Source organism: Mus caroli, unplaced genomic scaffold (genome assembly GCF_900094665.2).
Source record: "Mus caroli unplaced genomic scaffold, CAROLI_EIJ_v1.1 scaffold_5898_1, whole genome shotgun sequence".
NCBI lineage: Eukaryota > Metazoa > Chordata > Mammalia > Rodentia > Muridae > Mus > Mus caroli.
In genome coordinates this window covers 7215-12872 of record NW_018389945.1, presented here as the reverse complement: position 1 = coordinate 12872, position 5658 = coordinate 7215, and the positions used below count along the sequence as shown (strand labels likewise).

Below are 5658 nucleotides of genomic sequence, written 5' to 3'. Positions count from 1 at the left end.
CAGAGGCAGAGGCAGAGGCAGAGGCAGAGGCAGAGGCAGAGGCAGAGGCAGAGGCAGAGGCAGAGGCAGAGGCAGAGGCAGAGGCAGAGGCAGAGACAGAGGCAGAGGCAGGCAGATTTCTGAGTTCAAGGTCAGCCTGGTCTAAAGAGTGAGTTCCAGGACAGCCAGGACTATACAAGGAAACCCTGTCTCTGCCCCCTTAAAAAAATAAAACAAAAAACAAACAGAAAAACAAAACCAAAAAGACTGAACCAAACCAAACCAGAAAAAAAAGAAAAAAATCTAGAGAGAAAAAATCTACCGGCTCAAAGTTTGAGAAGTATCCTGGATGGGCTTTGGACATAGACCTCAATTTTATACATTCCCTGATGAAGATCTGATTCACTCAAGTAGGTAAAAATAAGATTAAGTGGGTGGAGAGTTCCGTCATCCTATCAGGAAGCAGCTTTGTCCTGAGTGGTGTGGGAAAAAAAAAAAGAGGGAGGTTTTAGGGGGAAGGATATACAAGGACTCAATTGGCTCTATAAGACACTCTGAGCCTTGGAGTGTGGTGTGACTGCATGAACTTGCTGAGATTGGAGCTTCTGATAGACTGTCCATAGCAGGTAAGTCATTCATTGCCATCAGGACACCCCATCCAAAAGTGTCCATTTCATCTTGATTGTGTGTGTGTGTGTGTGTGTGTTTCCTGTGCTTGCTTTTTTTCTTGTGTGGTTATTTTGAATCAGCCGACCTCATTTAGCCCAGGATAGCCAGAAGTCCATATGTAGCCAAGAGTCATGAAAGACTGAATGTTCAGCCTCTACCTCCTGAGATCTGAAGCTACCCTGCCCTGCTTGTTTATTGGCTAAGGAGGCAATAGTCAAGGACTCTGGCTCACTCTGCAAACACCATATATCCTCACCTACTGTAATCTACCTTACAAAAATTTTAATTCAAAATGAATATAGATTCACAAAATGACTAGGAAGAAAATTCTATAAGGAAGAACACTTGGGTATGAGTTCAACTAAAGCATGAAACTAACAATCTGTCTCATGCATTTTCTGGTTTAATTGATTGACTGATTGATTGAATTTTACTTTCTAACTCTAGCTCACTATCCCCTACCTCAACCATTCCCCCACTTACATAGCCTTCTGCTCTGAGTAGGTGAACCCTTTCTGGGTATCTCCTCACCCTGTCACATGAAGTCTGTGAGATTAGGTGCTTGTCCGAAGAATATATCACACATACAGGCAACTGCTTTCAGAGAGACCGCTTAAGCATTTGTATGGGCCTATATGAAACCAAGCTGCAATAAAGTTACATATGTGGGGGAACCCTATGTCCTGTCTCTGTGTGATGGTACGTCAGTCTCAAGGGCCCTAAGGGTCTACGTTACTTGAAAGTTATGGTCTTCCTGTTGAGTACCTATCCCCTTCGATGCCTGCACACCTACCCCCTATTCTTCCCAAACTTCCATTCATTTTTGTCTGTGGGTCTCTGATTCAGCTGCTGGATGGAGCCTCTCAGAATAGGAATTCTAGACTCATGTCTGCAATCATAACAGAGTATCATTTATGATTTTAAGAATTGGTGCTTGTCCATGGGAATGGTCTTGTTCTGGGATCATTCTTATTTGGCTATTCCTTCAGTCTCTGTTCCAGCCTCCATCCTGGCATTTCTTGTACACAGGATGAATTTTGGGTCAAAGTTTTCTAGTTGGGTGATTGTCCCTGTTGCTCCACTGGGGTTTCTGCCTGGCTAAAGTAGATGGCCTCTTCAGGTTTCATTTCCCTCATGCTGAGTGTAACAGTTAAGGTCACCCTATTGATTATTGGGCAACTGCCTTACTCAGTTTTCTGTCTGATTCTGGAGATAGCCACAACTAATCATCCCTGTCATCTGCAGATTTGCATTCATACACATGGCCATCTTGCATTTTTCCTGTCTCTGCCAACACCAGATCCTGACCCCAAGCATTATCCTCCCCATCCTCTCCCTCACCATTTCCTCCTTATATCAGCCTCTTATGATTATTGTATCTTTCTTCTTTGTGATATTCAAGCATCCTAACATGTTCCTTCATTCTTGTTAGCTTCTTTGTATCTGTGGAGTATAGCATGGGTACCCTGTATATTGAGGCTAATATCCACTTATTAGTGAATGAAAACCATGCATGTACTTTTTGTACTGAGTTATCTTACTCATCATGGTATCCTGTTATTGTTTTCATTTGCCTGCGCAATTTATGCTGTCTTTGATTTTAATAAATGCATACTAATCCATTGTATGGATGTACCACTTTGTCTTTATCAGTCATCATCTGTGGTCATCTCTGGTTGTTCCCAGTTTTGTGCTATTAAGAGAAAGCTTCAATAAACATAGTTGAACAAGTGTCTTTGTGCCATGACAATCCTTGACGTCACTAGAGAATGTAGGTCCCATCAGGAGAGCACTCTGCTCAGGGCAGCTTAACTTGCCCCACAGGACTCATCAAGTGGAAAAGTTGAGTGGCTTTTCTCAACTTCAGAATCCACAAGTCTGTTTAAAGTGGGAGGAGAGGTGGCAAGACAATTGTGGGTCCCCTGAGATAACAGGCTGCTCAAGATAACTTGACATTCCCCAAAAAACTAGTTGATCAGGGAATATGGGAGAGGGAATGGATGCTTACCTGTATAGTTACTGATCCACAGGTCTGCTGAAGGTGGCAGGAGATTGCATATCCAGAGGGAATACAGGGTATTTTGGGCAGATTAGAATGCCTGAGATGACACTTTGAGGAGGGAAGATGGTGGGGAAGGGAAGATTACCTGAAGGGTTCAGATTGCCCAGGTCTGATGAAGGTGGGAGGAAAGGTGATGGGAAGAAGGAAGGAACTCTTCAATAGCAGGCTGTTCAGGACCTCAATGCATTCAATCTCTTAAAGGACAGGTTAGAGCTCAGCATGGCTCCTGCTCCTAAAGCTTATTGAAGTAAAATTTGTATCTGTTTTATAAGATATATTGATGTTACATTGATTGTAGTAAAAGCTTGATTGTTTCCCACAAAAGTGTCACAATCAGCTGGGCTGTGGTGGTGCATGTCTTTAATCCCAGCACTTGGGAGGCAGAGGCAGGCGAATATTTGAATTCAAGTCCAGCCTGGTCTACAAAGTGAGTTCCAGGACAGCCAGGGATATACAGAGAAACCCTGTCTCTAAAACAAAAAACCAAAAAGCAAAAACCAAAATAAAAGTGTCAGAATCAAGTGTGAGTCTCCTGTTACAGAGTAGAGTAGGACTCACTGGAAATATTGGATCAGAATGGGCAGAATATCATGGAAGATCTGTTGAAATGGGTTCTTATATATTACCAGGAGGACCATGAAGGAATGGTGACAATGAGAAAGACAGATATTGAGTTATCTGAATAACAAGGTTTCCATTGTCATCAGACCATTGATTGGAACTCTGCCTGGTTTATGTATTTGGGATAGGGTGGGGGTAAGGGGCTTGCTAAAAGTGTTTGAGATGAACTATTTTCTTCCTTTGGATATTTCCTTAGCATTTGCCTACCTGAAAGCTACGATGAGCTTCAAAGACCCACCAACACTCCAGCAGCTGGCAAGAAGTCTGTTGAAAGATGAAGCCTTGACCATCTCTGCTCTGCCAAACCTGCCTGTGCAACTCTTCCCACCACTCTTCAAGGATGCATTCACCAGCAAACAACCTAAGATCCTGTGCCTGATGGTGACAGCATGGCCCTTCCCACTCCTTCCTGTGGGATCTCTGAGTGGGATTCATGACCTGGAGACCCTGAAAGCTGTACTAGATGGACTTGATTTGTTGATGTCACAAAAGGATCGACCTAGGTATGTGAGTCTAAGGTAGCATGGAGGAATGTGTGTGGATGAGAAGAAGTGAATACAGGATTCACAATGGGTCCAAGGTGAATCAGAGGCTTTTTTTCAAAGATATATCTATTTATTATATATATAAGTACACTGTAGCTGTCTTCAGACACACCAGAAGAAGGCATCAGATCTCATTACAGATGGTTATGAGTCACTATGTGGTTGCTGGGATTTGAACTCTGAAGCTCTGGAAGAACCCTCTCTGTATCCCAAATCAGAGGCTTCTGTTGTACAGGTCAGTATCTTCTAGAATGGAAACAAAGAGGCAGGACTCTGGTGTATGAAAGACAGCTGAAAACAAAAATAGTGTATTTGCAATGAGTATGTCCCTGCCTCCTCCCCAGCCATGGAAAATGGAAACTTTGTTAAATGAATTGATTTAAGGGAAGTTGAATTATGGGTCATGCAGATTACACATTGTGTCTCCTGTCCTATGAATGTCCTTCTACTTTACCCACAGCAGGTGGAACCTACAAGTGCTTGATTTGGGAAATGCCCACCAGGACTTCTGGAATGGTTGGGCTGGATTACTTCATGAAGTCTGCTCTCAAGATGTCTTTGGCAAGAACCAACCAGTGGGAAATCATCCCATCCTAGGGGGGAAACAGACCATGACTATAAAAATGAATCTTTCCCTCCAGTTCTGCCGACATTCTGAATACGTAAACTATTTGCATTGGTGGGCTGAGCAGAGAAAAGATGGGATACAGGTAATCTCTGAGAAGCTGAAGTTTACAGGCATTCACTGTAATGAGTTGCAGTTGTTGCGGTTCTTGAAGTTTTCTTATGTAGCCTCAATCCAGGAATTGGCAATAAAGTCCATACACTGGGATATATATATATATAACTTGCATTGCTAGCCCGTGGCCTGGGCCAGATGAAAAACCTCCAGAAACTCATTTTCATGAACATCAGGAGATCTCCTGACCTTAGGGACCTAGCAGAAGCCCATATTGTTACAGAGATCTTCTCCGAGTTCTCCAAACTGCATAAGGTCCAGCATCTCCATTTGCATAATGTCTACTTCCTGAAAGAATGCCTGGACCTAATGCTCAGGTAAGAAAGGACAGAGAGCTTTATCCAGGGGTGAGGAAATTATTTTGTCCTTGTTCTGCTTATATTAAGTATGAGTTCATATAGTTGCTTACATTTATAGAGGTGTGAGCTTAGCATATTTGATATAGTACTTTATGATGCTATTGCATCCTGACTTGTCACCTTCGTAAAACCAGACATCACGTACGTGTCCATGATTTTGAAAAGGTTTCTTGAGAAACCCTGATGATGGGAAAATTGATCTATAGAATATATGAGATGTTATACCATTGGCCTGTCATATCAATTCTTTCCTCGGAACTATATGAACCTTTTGCATCTGCCTCTGACTTTCCATGGGTAATTTGAGCACAGGTTGGGGCTGAGTAGATGGGAAATGAGTGAATTACAGTGGTCATAAGGAAGCCCTGTGAACAGAACAGAGTCTTAGTGGAAGCAGGGGCACATGGAGATTAATATTGGCAGAGCTGGGAATGGTTTGAGTGGTTTCCAGTTGAAGATTCTGGATTCTCCTGTTTATATCACCTGTCCCCAAATATGTTTTGTTTTTACTAGTTCATAGGGATCTGTAGAGCTGAGGCAGTAGCAGACAGTGATGACATATTTCCTACGTAGAAGAACATGGTAGCTCTCCATCAGGGAGCAATTTGGCCTTGATTTTAATAATGGTCTGACAATGACCTTTGGCTAAGGAAACTCTGCTACTTTGAAATAACAGCCCTTTCT

General features: G+C 42.7%; 1 pseudogene; it reads left to right on the top strand.

Moving 5' to 3' along the window:
* Positions 1-3493: 3493 nt before the first annotated feature.
* LOC110288383 lies at positions 3494-4932 on the top strand (annotated as a pseudogene).
* The last annotated feature ends 726 nt before the right edge of the window (positions 4933-5658 follow it).